Genomic DNA, 17,433 nt, shown 5'->3' with positions numbered 1-17,433 from the left:
TCCAAACCTTTGTTTCCTCTTCTGCAAAATCCCTTCTACTTGACAGGGTTGTCATCTGAGTAAAATAACATAATGCATGAAAAGAGCTTAAAACCAGTCCTGGCTCAGAGTGGAGCTCAGTAAAGGTTAGTGATTATCATTATTGCTTTCAACAGGGATTATGATGGGAAGAACCCAGAAAAACTGGTGGAATTTACCTATTTCCTTTCAATTCCCCCCAGCCATTAACTCCCCAGTATATCACTTGAGAGAGGTGAAAAAACAATGAGCTCATTCCTGCAGCCCATTTCCTTGGTCTGCTTTCACAGACTGCATAATGGACGGCGAGTCAGGAGTTCAGAATTTAACAGTCCATCCTGGATGACAGTAGGGAGACGTGAGTTTTCCCACAGTAATGCACTCCTGGAAAATACACTCCCAGCCTCTTCTGAGCCTTAGTGGGGGGGGAATATTCATCCAGTGACACCAAGATGCTCCAAAGAGAGCAATCCAGACTGAACCTCAGAGGAGTCCACATTCTTGGTCGTTTCTTGGCCACACATCCTCAGAAGGGTAAGCATCTTTCTGCACCTTCTTATTCAGGAGTTCTGCCACTGTCATCATAGGACTCTCAGAGCCTCAGTGCTGAGAGGGACCTCAGGAATCATTAAGCCAAACTCACTAGACTGTGGACTCCCTAAGAGCAGGGAGCACGGCTGCCTTGTTCAATGCTTCTCCCCAGCTCCTAGTACCAGGCAGGTTTATTCTGTGGAAAAAGTGGATGAATGAATAAATGAACGAATGAATGAATCTTCTACCTTGTGTAGGAATCTGCCAGATGGCCATTCGGCACTGGACATCTCCAGTGACAGGGAGCTCCTGAGAGCACCCACATAAAATAGTTAGAGAAAGTTCTTACACTGAACCAAAAACTACCTCTCTCTGTAACCTACACCCACTGGCCTCATTCTTGTCTGCTGAATCTACAAGAAACAGTCTGCTCCCTCTTCCACCTAACTGCCCTTTTCAGGACCAGCAGCATTAGCGTCACCTAGGAACTAGTTAAAAATGCAGATTGTAAAAAAAAAAAAAAAAAATATATATATATATATATATATATATATGCAGATTGCCAGGCCCCACTGCAAACATCCTTGCACACAGAAACTCTGTGGTTGGAGCCCAACCATCTGTTGTTGTAATAACTCTCTGAGTGAGTCTCGGGCAGAACCACCACCCTAGACCACGAGTTCTCAACATACTTTTAAAGCAGGCAAACTTCAGAAATATCCACTTGTCTCACTACCCAAGCCTCCATCACCCTTCTACCTCCACCACACCCTGGATCATTCTGAGCTTAAGAAACCCTGAAAAGTTGCCATCAAAACAGTTCACATGCCTTTAAGTGAGAAAGCATTTCACCTTCACAACATGCCTAGGAGGACACTGCAACCTCGGAACTGTAACTTGTCCAAGCTGTCATGGCACAGTGTCAGAGCCGGGTTTCAAAGCCAAGTCTGTTGGGCCAGACCATATTTTTTAAGCAGTTCTCTGCTCCGTCTCTATTAGAAGGTAGAAGCATAAAACTCAAGCACTGCCAGCAGTAGTCCAAAGCACAATTTGACGGTGATGACAGCAGCCTTGAGAACATGTGATGCCACAAAAAGGAGGCTCCTGGGTCTTAGATGTGAATACATGCAGAGAAGACCCGTAGGCGTAAGCAAAGCACAGGGCAAGATAAAGAGGATAGACATGTAAGGACGTCAGGGGTCGTTTTTTTTTGGGGGGGGGGGGTTGTTTGTTTTTTTTAATAACAACCCTTTCCCCAAATGCGGTTGCGGATGTTGACCAGGAGGGTCATCCTTCCTTCTAAAAGCAAAAGGAAGGGTCATGTTCCATCACCACTATCTGTGCAATTGTACCGATTCACAAGACACTGCTTTCACACGCTCCCCATCGCCGCAAGCCAGGCCCATCTATGCCTCCAGTCCCTGGTGGTGCCTTGGCGCTGCTCTCGGCACCAAAGACACTATCCCCTCAGAGACAGGGCTGCAGGGCCACTGAGCAGCCCAGCTCAGCCCAGCCACCCCTTCTCCAACCACATCTTGTTCTCATCTCCTCTCTGACAAGGGGCTGGCTCAGCAGATCTGCAGGAAGCTGTCTCTCACCACTGGAGTGTGCTAGGATTTTCAGGAAACGAGTTGTGAGTGATGTGCATCCAGGAAGAGAGAAGGACTGTCCAAGATTTCCCACCCTGCCCCCTCCTTTTTCTGGCTTTGATGGAAAAGCAATTTCTGAAGAAGTGCCTCCCACCCATGCCCTCAAGGCTCACAAGCCCACAGGCAAGCAGAGATCACACATCATCCCAATGCTAATAGCAGCCGGCACTGCAGTGCTCCCTTTGGGTGAAACTCAGGTTGCCCAGACCCCAAAGTCCTCGAGCAATCTTCTGAATCTTTGTATCTTCTGCATCCCAGCTGGGAAAATAAGCTGTCCCCCAAATATTGGACATAAAACATAAGGTCACTCTCCAGGGAGGGACAACAGAATTGCCCTTGGTGGCCTGGTAACTGTACACGCAGCCACACCCCCCAAAACACACTGCAGCTCCAACAGCCCTGACCCACCTTTCCTAAGGCTCACAGCCTTCGAATCCAGAACCGTCCCTTTAAGGACTACGCACTGTCAGACTAATTTCAAATGCTTCTCTAAGCTTCTCTAAAACCCCCTCTAGGGAGAGAGAAGCAGCAGGACTAAAATTTGCAAAACATCTTCCCGAGTCCAATCGCCCCATCCAGCATGCTGCTTCAGATAAGCAAATGGGTGAAGACAAAGTCAAAATTTCCAAACTACCTTGAAAAACAACCCTACCCAGATATGCTCAGCATAAACAAACAGCACTCTGCTCATCCCAGCGGCTATGTTTACTGACTCCTCCTTCTCCCAGGTCTTGCTCCATATCTAGCTCTTTCAGGAGTATTGGGGGCACTTATACACTGGTGATGCTTGGGAGGTACAGCCTTGCTGGTCCCTCTTATCTTCTCTGGAGGAGCCTCACCCTCACCCTGTCCATCCATGCGGGTGATAACATAAGGCTCTTTCATTTCTCACTTATACTTACAATGCTGTCATAACGGGACTCAGCCCAGTAACACCACACCCGGAAATGCTGTTAAAAAATATAAAATCCCAGGCCCCATCCCAGCCCCACTGAGAATTACATTCTCTAGAGAAGGACTCAGAAATCTATATTTTTAATAGTTTTTCCAGGTGATACTTTTTCAGTCTCTGGGAATTCTCCGCTGTACCAATTTTAACATTTTTAATTCTTTTTCTTAGTTCTAGCCTCCTAAGCACCCAGTCAAAATCTAAAGATGATATCAGCACAGCCTAGAGGGAAAGTCCCGGGCTCAGAAAGGTTTGGTTCGAGCACCAGCTGCATTACTCTCTACATGACTGTCATTTCAAACCCTGCAAATGAGGCAAAAGATCACCATAATGCCTTTCAATGTCATACAAGAGCACCGTCAAATCACAGGCTCTGGGAGCTCTAAGGTTCTTTGGACTCCATGGGGGGAAATGTAGCTTTGAAAGACTATTTACAACTAATTAGGGCAGCTCTTGTAAAACTCTGTAAAATCAGATGTTAACTTGTAAAACCCTAATAAGATACAATAGAGATACAAATGATTTCCATCTAGCAGAAAAGATAACTCTCAAGGTTATGATTTTATTGCCCATAGAATATTAACCAGTTTTGTATGTAATTTAGCAATGTTATCTCAGCATTCCTTCCTCACTATTGAAAAAATATATATGTTTCCTTTATCTATCCAATTTTTAAACCAGTTTTATCATTTTGTTGGTTCCCCATTAATTAACCAAAACTTTGACAAACGCTCACTATCTGTATTTGTATGAGAACTGTTTTCAGTTGAGCCACATAAATTCTGTTTTTTTTTCCTAGACTGAAAATGAACAGGGTGATAATTATGATCTCACAGCCCCACTGAGAGGATCAAATGAGAAAATACATTCAAATACTAGCTAGGACGTTTATGAGTTCTGTGAACTTGGGCAAATCGGCTAGCCTCTCTGTGCCTCAGTTTTCTCATCTATAAAATGGGGGAAATAATAGAATCTACTTCATAGGGTTGCTAGACAATGTTAAGAGAGTGTCTGACTATGAATATTTGCTAAATAAAATGAATAAATGTGAAAGAAATCTTTGCAAAGTATAAAGTATTTCTTTCTACAAATATCAGTTAACATTTTCTCCAGGACTATCTATGTGCACATGTGGTAAAACTTGGTAATTGTTAACCAAGATAATGGGCTTCTGAGAGTTCATAATACTAGTCTCTCTCCTTTTGGGTATATTCAGAAATTTTAATATTCATATTTCTTAACTAGCAAGGTGATACTATACACATCACAAGCTATTCAACCTCAGTTTCCCTTTCTATCAGTTGGAAATGGTGATGCCCAGGACAGGCAGACATTGGGAAGAGCTTTTGAAAAGCAGAGAATGATATTCTCATGTAATGGCTAGTGCCTGCCCATATTTGGGACAAAATAACAAATTCAATAAGTAGTGTTTTGTTGTCTTTTGTTTTCAAAGAGCAAGAAAGAAAAGGGGAGAAGAGACAGCTCAAGCTGTCTCAGAACCAAGATTTCCAAAGCAGTGCTCACTCCACCTCTGACTCCAAAGGAATGGAAACAAACCAACATGCCAAAGGCATGGCCCTAAAGCCAAATAAGGGGCCCACAGGCAGAGGCATTCCTTTTTGAGGGAACAGAAAGTTTAAGGAAGGGGGAACTTTAAAGGTTGCTCCTGATGTAAAGAGTAGGAGATCTCCTCCTACTCCAAGGACTCACTTGAGCAAGCATCATCGCTGCTAGAGGCCCAGGTCCAGAAGCAATGCCGCAAAGCAAGATGGTGCCACCCACAAGCCTGGCATAAAGCCGAAGCATGTTGTCTTTAATCTTCTATTAAGGAAGTGTCCAAACAATGCATTAAATCAACACTCCTTGTCACCAAACGCATCCCATTACATCTTCTCCCAGTCCCCACGAGACCTGGCACCCTTCCGACCAGGCCCTGGTCCTGTGTTTTGCTTTTGTGTTGTCGACCAAAGGATGTTTGGATGAGCACTGTTTACTCCTCTGACCAGCAGGGTCTTTATTTAATCCTCTTCAGGCCTTGCTCTTGGCTGCCTCCACGAAGATGGAGTAACCTCTCTGTGCAAATAGGGCTGACCTCTTGGGATCAAGATGCTTAACTGTCAGGGACCCGAGAGGCCCTCCAAATGGCTCACCCAAGAAGAGTTTACGGGTTTGTTTTGCAGTGTCCTGTAAAGTACCCATTACAGGCACTTATTGGAATTGGATAAGAACAGTTCAGGGAAATGGGGTACTATGTTTACTACTTCTGAGAAAAATAAAGAAGTGGAAACCAGTTACCACGAGCAACCAAACCCATTTCCGATAGCAACAAGTTTCTGGTAAATCACCACAGTTATCAGATTAACGTGAAGGGAAGGGCCAATGCAAGAGGCAATGGTTCAGTTGTACAGATAAACTTTGGGGATAAGACACAGGAAAAGTGAAGAAAAGAAATCTCTAAGATCACAGGACTTATGAAAATATGCTTAGAAAAAGGGGAGTAGGTGGGCTATTCCACGAATAAAAGCAAACAAAGAAAAAGCAAAGACCACAAACCAACCTACCCTAAATGTGGGTTCTTGGTCCCTTTTAGGCTCTGATTAAATATCCCAGTAGCTCTGATAAACCTTGACCAATGTTTCTTAGCATCCTAAAGCACAAATCACAGTGAATGCACAAGTCAGGAAGGTTAGAACTGGGAAAGTCCTCCTAGAACGTAGTGGACATACGTTGTCCTGCACTGCCCAGCAGCCCTGCTACTTTCTTGGGAAAACAGTGCCAAATTTACATTTAGAGAAATGTTCCCCTCTTGCTGCATGCTGACTGGGCCCATCTGGAGTCAGTCGTAACAAGTCAGGACAATCAGGTCTCATTTCACTGAATTTCTAGATGAGTGACACCGGTAAAAATGGCTGGAGCTGAGACACACCATTGGTGGTGCCTGAAGATGATGTTGAAATCTCAGCCTCTGCTTACTGATGCTGAATCGAACCTCAGAGACAGAGTTTCGGGTGAAGTAGAAAGAATAGTGTTACTGCTGTGCCAGGCAAAGGGGACCACAGCAGGCTCCTACACTTGAAAACCATGTATCCCAATCCGGATGGATTTTTTTTTTTTTTTTTTTTTTTTTGGCTGCTTTGGGTCTTCGTTGCTGCGCACAGGCTTTCTCTAGTTGCAGCTAGTGGGGGGCTACTCTTCCTTGTGGTGCGCAGGCTTCTCATTGCGGTGGCTTCTCTTGTTGCGGAGCACGGGCTCTAGGCACGTGGGCTCAGTAGTTGTGGCTCGCAGGCGCTAGAGCGCAGGCTCAGTAGTTGTGGCACACGGGCTCAGTTGCTCCACGGCATGTGGGATCTTCCCGGACCAGGGCTCGAACCCATGTCCTCTGCATCAGGCAGGCAGATTGTTGACCACTGCGCCACCAGAGAAGTCCCCAACCTGGATCTGATGAGGGGTTTTATAACAGTGGTTCAAGGGTGGGGTCGCTGACAAGATCAGGGTGTACACACAGGCCTGCACTCCCTTAATCCCAGGTCTCAGGTCTCCTAATCTTGATGAGCTTCTCGGGTCCCTTTAATCTCGCCTCAGGCGGTTTCTGGGCTGCTCCTCCCTTGATTAGCAGCTGTTCGAATCTGCCTTTTGGAACTCAGGGAAGGTCATGGAGGCTGGAGTCTTGCCTACAAGAAATGGGGAACAAAAAGGCCTCCGTGCCCGGGAGCCCCACAGGGTCCTGCTCAGTTTCAAAGAGACTCTCTATGAATTCCTAGACCCTGTCCTTTTCAAGCCCTAGTCCTTCAGCTTTTCCCTCACTCTATGTGTTGCCTCATACGCTTCCCATAAAGTTTTTTTGGAGGGGAGGGGGACTGCTGAATAAATGGCAGAGTCTACTGCAACAAAAGATCTTTACATGTCACCCTCTCTGTTCAGTGCTTACCCCCATTCCATTCTCATGGATGAAAAATTTGAAAAAGAGCAAAAGCAACTTCCCAACATCACAGAATTATATTTGGCTTCTAAACTCGTCAGTCTAAATGAACGAAAGCTACCTAAACATCAGCATCAGCAGTAGATAAGCCAAGACTTAGGCCATCCAGACACTCCCAAAAGGCAGAGAGGAAGGATGTTCATGCAAACTCATCAATGAACGCTTTTTAAGCAGCATAATATGGTACAAACTGCGGGGCACATGGCCTCGGGAAGACCAAGTTCCTCCTGGCTTGAATTCATCACGTATTTGCTCTGGATTCTTGGCCAAGCTGCAGTGCCTCTTCGGAACACCCACTCCACAAATATTTAATGGAGGCCAATCATGTGCCAGGCACCGTGCTGGGGGACGTGAAGGAGGCAAGCACAGCTTTCCTGCCCTGCGCATGGCATCTCGCTCATGAAGACGAGAGGAGGCTGAAGGGCGGCAGCTTTGCCACCCCAGACATGCCACTTTAGCATAAGGATCATTTTGAGCTGAAGGCAACTGAGAAGAAGCAGATACAAGAAAAGCTCCTTGCCCTCCTATTTGCCTAAAAGCGGGTCATCAGTTCTCAAAGGTGTCCCTCCTCCTCTCTCTACCAGGAAGGACAAAAGTTAATCACCAGAGACAACTTTAGACCCCGTCAGCCTGGAGACGGCACCAGAGGAATCCACACAACAAACTTTAAAAACTAGCCTTTATCTATCCTTTCCCAAATATTTACCTTCCCACAGTGTACGGCCTTTAGAAGCCTAAAACCTCTTTCCTTTTTCCTACCATTTCTCTACAAACTTATTGTTCTTTGTTAAAGATGCTACAGAAGCCTCAATTCTGTGTCACTCATTTTTCTCTGGGTATCTCCCATGTATACATGTTAATAAACTTCTGTTTGTTTCTCTTTTGTTACAGGGTACCCAGCCGAGAACTTAGAAAGGAAGACAGAAAATTATTGCCTCCTTTCCAAAGTCATCTGTGAAAGTACTTTGCAAACACTAACAGGCCACACAGAAGGTAGGTATTACTCTTTGGTCCCTAGAAACCAAGTCTCTATATTACAACCTATCCTTCCTTCCTAGAACTGCTGCAAACCACAGCTGCAATCAACTTCCAATTTCCCCTAACAAGCTGCCTACACAGCTTCGGAGGAGGGGTGCCTGTGCGTGCGTGCGTGCGAGCGTGCGTGTGTGTGCGCTCACGCGCATGCGCGTATGTTGAGCACAGAGAGAAAGGGCCGCCTAGGGATCAGGAACTCAGTATCCTCAACACTGCTGATCTCCTCTTCCACAGCCATATTCCTATCACCACATAACTGAAAGGCCAGTTTAACCTTCACATTCTTACCCAAGCCCCAAAGCCAGCATCGATAAGAGATCAAGAGTTTCTAGAATACAAGGGGTCTGACATCTTTCCCAACACTTAGATCTCCTCCTTCTCTAGCACTCCAGTCTTCCTCCAAAAGAATCCCTTTCCATGACTTGTCCTTCCTTTCCTGGGAAGGGGGGCAGGGGGGCGGCCTTGGAAAAAGAAACCAAGCCTGATATAATGCAGTCATTATAGCCCCTTTGGCCCATCTAGACCTCTCTCCAGGGAGACTGATGCAAGAGGAGAAAACGTGGGGGCCGCCAGTTTCCTGCAAACCCGTAACCTCGGGGGTAAAAGAAGGAGGAAAAGGGGGCAGTGGGGCACATGGGAGCCATGGAGAGGACTGGAAGGGAGCCATAAGTACAGAAGTCATAAAGACCCATTTCTCCTTAAACTGGCTCAGGAAAGCCTGGCCCAGCTCCACCCACTCAATGATATCATTGTTTTCAACAAAAGCTGGTTTGAGAACCCGAAGGGAGACCCCCAGCGAGGCCTCTCCAGTTCCTGGGAGATCAATCAAGTGCTCAGAATTGTAGATAAGGGGGGAAGTCTATGTAAGGGTGCAAATTACAGAGATAACCAGGGTAAGGACAGACTTCGCTTCTGCCAGGACTTTTAGGGTCACGGAAAGAGTATAGGATGCTACTTGTCACATAGATTTTATCAGTGGATTCCCCACCACCAGAGTTGATGACTGGAGATTATTACCTTCAACTAATGAGAAAACTAAAGATCTAAGAAGTGGCTTATCCGAGGTCCCACCACAAACTAAGGACAAACACGGGGACTTGTACCACTGTCCTGCTACTTACTCAAGCCCGGAACCTCAGATTGGCCTTTGAATCCATCCCCTTCCTCAGCTCATATCCAACCCATCTCCCAGTCTCCATGATTCCACCCTATAAGTATCTCTGGAATCTGTCCCCTTCTCTCCATATCTGCAACCACTTCCTTATATTAGATCACCATAATTACCCCCTCAGATTAAAATAAAGCTTTAGAATGGGTCTTATTACTATCGCCAGTCTTGCCCTTTCCAATCCATCCTCCACACTGTAGTCTAAGTAATTTTTCTCTCATGCACTTTGGATGCTGTCACTATCTGGCTTTTAAAATTTCTTCATCGGCTCCCCATTGTCCTCAAGATACACACCCAATCCTTTTAAGGAGCCTACCAGGCCCTTCGAGGACTCGCCCCTGCCTACCTGGACAACCTCTTCTCTCACCGTTTCCTTCCTCCCTCTTGCTCTCTGCTCTAACCACAAAGAACATCTTTTCATCATCAACAAAGGCCTTAGAGCCTTTGTTCCTGCTACTTGCCCTGCGTGGAACCCATCCCCCTCGTATAAGCCACAACTCTACCACCACCCTACTTCTCCTTTTACTTCGCTTCCTCCTAGAAGCCTTCGCAGGCCCTCAATCCAGGGTAGGTTCCCCTTCCCCATGTTCCCATGGTACCTTCTACTTCCCCCAACATAGCCTGTCCCAGACTGCTCAGTAATGGTTGGATTATCTCTCTCCTCCACTAAGCTCTAAGCCTCATGATGGCAAGCTGTGTTTGCTTGCCGTTACTCTTCCAGGAATACCCAGGACCTAGCCCAATGCCAGCCACCAAACTGGCACGCACAATATTTGCTAAATGAAGGAAGAGAAGGTAAGAGAGAAAGGAAGTTAAGAATTCCCAATGAGTAACCCAGAGCTCAAGCCCTGGAGACTCAATACACTGGAGACTCTTGTCAGAAAAACCACGGGTTCTCTGACCCAATACCTACTCCCAGTTGAGTTTGAGCAAGACCTGCAACTTGCTCCGGGGTGCCCAAAAGCCTATTCATTTAGCATCCAAGGTATCAGCCAGAGGTCTGTGTATGTCACTGAGTTCTAAATAGAGAAAGAGTAAAGGTTACATTCTTAAAATCAGAGTATCTCCTGGGCAAAATGTAAACATGGCTTCATTCTCGGGACAGAACCAGTCCGGAGGCCTCAGAACTGGCCTCCTCCTGTAGACATTTCCCAGGGGATAATCACGCTCCATGTCCTAAGCACACAGGTTGGAGAGTAGAAATCCAGCTTCCAGGGAGTCTGGATGAAGAACCTAGGCACATCCTTGAAGATGAAAACAGAGGTCTGGAAGGTGGGACCTTCAGCACATCTCCCAGGTCCTAATGTAGATCCGTCCTGCCCACCAGACCCTGCTTCTCAGGAGACTCCCCCAACTCCCCGAGTTATGAAGAAGCCATCTTTGCCTTGGGCTCAGCCCCTTGCAGTCCATGGCTCCATCCGCCAGGTACACCTCTACCCACTGGGCTCAGCCTGAATTTCCCTTCGACGGCGAGGGGTTGGGGAAGAACTTTTTCTCATCCGAGGTGCAGAAAACACAGCTCAGCTTTAAATTGCACGTCAAGCCTCTTTCCTAAAAATACCCCATCTACCTCTCTGACAATATGGTTTTACCAGAGGCAAGAGAAAGCCCAACTCAAAGTCAAAAATAAGAGAACAAAAAAATTTGAACTCTAAGCCACTCAAATCCTCAGGTAGCCCAGCTGTGGAAGGGAGAGAAACCCCTTTCCCACTGCCACATACCACTCTTCTGAATTATAATGATTTGGCTAGCTGGAATCCTGAATTCCTAAGAGCTTATTAGCACTCCAGTTTTGGTTCCCCTAGATCCAGACCAAATATTTATATATTAATTTCTCAGTCTGAATTCCTTTCTCATTCTTCCACTCATCTCTCTTCCCTCCCTCATCCGAAGCCTCCCCTCCTTGCTCCCACAAGACAGAGCTCCAAGGTACCCTCCTGAGGGAAGTTTTCTCTAACCCCCAGGGAGAAATTCCCCCTTCCTTACCGCCCCCTCAGCACTTTACTTTTAACGGTATTAAGTAAATTTGTAACCAACCTCGGATTATGCTGTTTGAGCATTTTCTCTCCCTTAGAGAGTAAACGGCCAGAGGGCAAGGATATGGTCTTTGCATCTGCTCCCTACAGCACCAAGCATAGGACTTTACAAGCAGGTGCTAAATCAATATTTGCTGAAATCAATACTACAAAGCTACAGTAATCAAAATAGCATGGTGTTGGCACAAAACAGACATATGGATCAATGGAACAGAATAGAGAGCCCAGAAATAAACCCACACACCTACGGTTAATTAATCTTCGACAAAGGAGGCAAGAATATACAATGGAAAAAAGACGGTCTCTTCAGCAAGTGGTGTTGGGAAACTTGGACAGCCACATGTAAACCAATGAAGTTATAACACACCCTCTCACCATATACAATAATAAACTCAAAATGGCTTAAAGACTTAAACATAAGACCTGACACTATAAACTCCTACAAGAGAACATAGGCAAAACATTCTGACATAAATTGTACCAATGTTTTCTTAGGTCAGTCTCCCAAGGCAATAGAAATTAAAAGCAAAAATAAACAAATGGGACCTAATCAAACTTACAAGCTTTTGCACAGCAAAGGAAACCATAAACAAAATGAAAAGACAACCTTCAAAATGGGAGAAAATATTTGCAAATGATGCAACTAACAAGGGCTTAATTTCCAAAATATACAAACAGCTCATACAACACAACAACAAAAAAAACAAACAACCCTATCCAAAAATGCACAGAAGACCTAAACAGACATTTCTCCTAAGAAGACATACAGATGGCCAACAGGCACATGAAAAGATGCTCAACATCACTAATTATTAGAGAAATGCAAATCAAAACTACAAGGAGGTATCACCTCACACCAGTCAGAATGGCCATCATTAAAAAGTCTACAAATAACAAATGCTGGAGAGAATGTGGAAAAAAGGGAACCCTCCTACACTGTTGGTAGGAATATAAGTTGGTGCAGCCACTGTGGAAAACAGTATGGAGGTTCTTCAGAAAACTAAAAATAGAATTATCCTATGAACCAGCAATTCCACTCCTGGGCACATATCCAGACAAAACTATAATTCAGAAAGATACATGCATCCCTATGTTCATAGTAGCGCTATTCACAATAGCCAAGACATGGAAACAACCTAAATGTCCACTGATAGATGAATGGATAAAGAAGATGTGGTACACACTGCTATTTTTAAAATAGATAGCCAACAAGGGCCTACTGTAAAAAAAATTAAAAATTAAAAAAAAATTTTAAAAGAACTATATATGTCAGTAAATGTTAATAACATAAAAAAAAGATGTGGCATACACACACACACACACACACACAATGGAATACTACTTAGCCATAAAAAAGAACAAAATAATGCCATTTGCAGCAACATGGGTGCAACTAGAGATTATCATACTAAGTGAAGCAAGTCAGAAAGAGAAAGACAAATACCATATCATATCACTTATATGTAGAATCTAAAATATGACACAAATGAACCTATCTATGAAACAGAAACAGAATCACAGACATAGAGAACAGACTTGTGGCTGCCAAGGGGAGGGGGGGTCGGGTGAGGGATGGAGTGGGAGGTTGGGGTTAGCAGATGTAAGTTTTTATAGAATGGATAAACAACAAGGTCCTACTGTATAGCACAGAGAACTATATTCAATATCCTATAATAAGTCACAATGGGAAGGAATATTAAAAAAAAGAATGCATATATGTATAACTGAATCACTTTGCTGTACAGCAGTAATTAATACAACACTGTAAATCAACTATACTTCAATTTTTTAAAAAATCTGCTGAAATCAAACTTGTAGAGTGGAGTCAAGTTAGCTCTGGTTTATAAGGCAGGAGATCCATCAACTGATGAACAGATAAACACAATGTGGTACATATATACAGTGGAATATTATAAAGCAATAAAAAGTAATGAGGTACAGATGCATGCTATACAACTTGGATAAAACTCAAAAACATTACATAGTGAAAGAAACCAGTCACAAAAAACCAATATTGTATAATCCCATTTATATGAAATACCCAGAATAAGCAAATCTATAGTGACAGATAGCAGATTAATGGTTGCCTAGAGCTGATGGTGTTGGGGGAACGCTGTGGGTAACCAGTCATATTAGTTTGCTAAGGCTGCCTTAACAAAGTGCCACAAACTGAAGAGGTTTAAAGAACAGGAATTTATTGTCTCACACTTCTAAAAGTTAAGCCTAAGATTAAGGTGTTGGCAGGGCCATGCTCCCTTTGAAGGTACTAGGGAAGGATCTGTTCCAGGCCTCTCTCCTAGCTTCTGGCATTTCCTTGGCTTGTGGCCACATAACTCTAATCTTCATATGGCATTCTCCCTCTGTGCATGTCTGTGTCCAAATTTCCCCTATTTATAAAGACACCAGTCATATTGGATTAGGTGCAATCCTACTCCAGGATGACCTCATCCCAACTAACTACGTCCACAATGACTATCTCCAAATAAGGACACTCTGAGGTATCAATACAAGGGGTTAGGACTTTGACATATGAATTTGGGGGGGGGACATATTCAATCCATAACACTGCTAATGGCTTCTTTTTGGGGATGAAAATGTTCAAAAATTAGAATATGATGATGGTTGCACAACTCTGTAAATATACTAAAAAACATTGAATGGCATATTTATATAAATGGATCAGCTGTATGGTATGTAAGTTACATCTCAATAAAGCTGTTAAAAAAAAAAGCAGGAGAGTTGGGTTTAAAGATTCTGCCCAAGCTCAATAACCAACCCATTGGTGAGAGTGTGTGAAACAAATTCTCTCAACACAGGTGGTGGATTTAACTTACAGAGAAGCCAAAGGCAAAGTGCCTTTATCTACCTGTTCTGTGTAAATTCCCTGTGACCCAGTGATTCACATCTAGGAGGTGATTCTCTAGAAGTACCTCTCAAAGAACATGAAGGTGTCCACTCCAGCACTATTTGTAAAAATGAAAAAAAAAAAAGAAAAGAAAAAAAATAGTTTGAATGCCCATCAATATGGGGTGATTAAATTGATCATGACATCTTGATTATTACTGAATCTGAGTGATGGGTATAAGGGATTCATTATATCATTCTCTCTACTTCTATGTGCATTTGATAATTTTCCATTATACGAAGTTCTAAAAGTTAATTATGGCATATGCATACAATGTACCATCATAGAGCCGTATGATCTCAAAAATTTACATGGAAATGTATCCAAAATATACTCCCATACTGTGCTGTATGAACGTAAAATGGTACAGCCTTTGGGAAGGAATCTGTGGAATGGGAGGTACAATTTGTCAAAATTTAAAACATTTTAGATATATATGCTATATGACCTTGCAACTCTATTGCTAGGTATTAATCCTACAGAAATACTTGCAAATGTACTCAAAGATTATGTATAAACCTATTACTGCAGCATTATTTGTAATAGCAAGAAATTAGAAAACTGTCTATTAATAGGCAAATTTTTAAATTCCGGTTCATCCATTCAGTGGAATCCTATGTCATCATTAAGAAGAATGAAATAGGTCTATAATTATGCTAATGTGGAAAGATATTGAAGAGATAAAATAAAAAAGCAAATTATAGAATGGTACATAAAGTATGATCTCATTTATTTTAAAACTCTATCACTTATGTAATTTTTTGCTAGAATTTTATTATCAAAGTTTCAAACACTCCAAAAGTTCTTCTGTAAATTTTTAAAAATAATTGATGATTGCCCATGTTATATTTCCAAATGAAAAAAAAAATAGGTAATAAAACTTAGGATATAGTATAACCCCATTTGGATAAACTTACATGGAAATTTATACAGGGTTAAAATAAAAATCCATATGAAACAGTATGTTCAGGGTAAATGTTCACTCACTGGATGTCAGCTATCGTTGTTATCTTAAGGTAAACAGCCTGATGGTCAAGGGTTCCTCAAACTCAAGAATCAACTCTCGACTTCCTCCAAGTACACAGCTTCCCTTCGCTCTGACAAGGGTCCATCTAAGGCCAACAGGGCAGCTGACAGCTTCCTCCCATTCATTTTACCCTGTGCTCCTGCTGAAGGGCCGCCAGGAGAAATAAGCTTGAGACAAAAGAAAACCATGGACATCCTTCCTGGCTACACAGGCAGCCCTGCCTGCGGGTCCCTGAAAGGAGATAGAGCCGGAACTGGTGAACAAATCCCAACCTCCTTATCAGACAGCTCAGAACCTTGCCAAGGGAGTGCCCAGGCACTGATTCTGCAGGCAGAGACAAGAGGTACAATTTGGCCGCCTGGAGAACACTGCACAGCTGTATTCTCGAGATACAGTTAGGTCAAACTGGGCACGGCAGGGGAGCAGAATTGAGTTTCCTCCCAGGGGCAATGGGTTTTAAGGTCATCTTCCTAATTACATTTGGAAACCAGCTCAGGGGAATTCCCTCTTACTTCATTCTTAAATGTTTTTCCCATCCTGCAAAATACAAATAATAGCAACTATTTATTGGGCTCTCACAGTGCACCAGGCACAGTGTCCTTTAAGAGAACTGTGTTACTGAATATCACATGACACCTGATGAGGTGGGCACTATTACGAGCCCCATGATGTGGATGAGGAAACTGAGACTTGCATAGGTAAGCAACTTGCCAAAGCTTACACCTCCAGGAGGTGCAAGGAGCCAGCCTGACTCCTATGTGCCTGGATTGCAGCACTACAGTCCACTGAAATCCAAATTCTAACCTAGGCCTAGGGAAGGCAGGAGGAAAGGGAAGAAGTAGGGCAGAGTAACAGAGAAGTAACACCAGTGTTCATCGAAGAAGAGCATACCAAGTAAGGACAGGGCATCCAAGAGGCAGTATGAGCTAAGACAGCTAAGACAGCTAAGACCCCGGGCTTGGAGTGCCCTTCCCACCCAGATGTCCTTGAACAAGTCACACGGCTCCATGCCTCAGGGTCCCCATCTGCCAAACAGGACTAACACAGGTACCTACACCTCACAGGGTTGCTGGGATGATTCAATTAGAGATTGCACAACAGAGCCTGCTACATAGGCATCTCCTATGTTGTAGCTATTACTACGGTTGACAATATCATTCTTCCTATCTGACCATCATTCCTTAGCCAGAAGCCGCCTGAAGGCAGACTGTGCATCAGACAACACGAGCTGGAACTTAGGAAATGCTGATGAACGGTAACCACACATGCTATGTCTCAATATGTTTTTCTCTTGCTACTCTTACTTGAAGACAGTCACAGGGGCCACATGCAATGCTTTGCGTCACCAAGACACTTTAGAAAACATCCGTTCTTGACTCTGCATTAATGAAACTTAGCATGTACTGAAAACCAGCTTATTTACGTGCCACGAGTGATACTACGCACAGCGTAATACATTATCGCTGGGACTTCCCTGGTGGTGCAGTGGTTAAGACCCCGCGCTCCCAATGCAGGGAGCCTGGGTTCGATCCCTGGTCAGGGAACTAGATCCCACATGCATGCCACAACTAAGAGTTCACATGCCACATCTAAGAAGCCCCTGTGCCTCAACTAAGGAGCTGGTGAGCCAAAACTAAGGGGCCCACCTGCTGCAACTAAGACCCGGCCCAACCAAAGAAGTAAATAAATAAATATATATTTTTAAATACATTATTGCTAAGGCTCACAAACCTGGTGTATTTGTTTCCTGTGCCTGATGTGTAACAAATTACCACAAACTAGGTGGCTCAAAACAACAGAAAGCTATTCTTTCACGGTTCTGGAGGTCAAGAGAGTGAAGTTAAGGTGTTAGCAAGGCTGCACTCAGTCTAAGAGATTCCATTCCTGGCCTCTCCCAGCTTCCAGTGGCTGCCTGTATTCCTCGGCTTGTGGCTACATTACTCCCATCTCTGTGGTCACACTGCCTTCTCCTCTTCTGTCTGTCAGCAAATCTCCCTCTGCCTTCCTCTTACAGATATACTTGTGATTGAATTTACAGCCCACCCAGAAAATCCAGAATTATCTCCCCTTCTCAAAATCCTTAATATAGTCACACTTACAAAGATTCTTTTCTGCCACGTAAGACAGCATAGTCTC

General features: G+C 43.9%; 2 protein-coding genes across 3 annotated transcripts in view; both read right to left on the bottom strand.

Annotated features, from left to right (window-relative positions):
- MED7 (mediator complex subunit 7) overlaps positions 1 to 17,268 on the bottom strand; it is a 358,603-nt gene extending 341,335 nt beyond the window's left edge. The window contains exon 1 of the mRNA XM_049707851.1: positions 17,259 to 17,268. The gene's annotated coding sequence lies outside the window, so the exon portion shown is untranslated. The remainder of the gene's footprint in view (positions 1 to 17,258) is intronic.
- Positions 1 to 17,433, bottom strand: part of ADAM19 (ADAM metallopeptidase domain 19) — an 88,778-nt gene that overhangs the window by 57,138 nt on the left and 14,207 nt on the right. The window lies entirely within an intron of this gene.

Source organism: Orcinus orca, chromosome 3, assembly GCF_937001465.1.
Source record: "Orcinus orca chromosome 3, mOrcOrc1.1, whole genome shotgun sequence".
In the NCBI taxonomy this organism is placed as follows: domain Eukaryota; kingdom Metazoa; phylum Chordata; class Mammalia; order Artiodactyla; family Delphinidae; genus Orcinus; species Orcinus orca.
The sequence above is the reverse complement of the archived record's forward strand: the minus strand, read 5'-3'. Positions and strand labels throughout refer to the sequence as shown.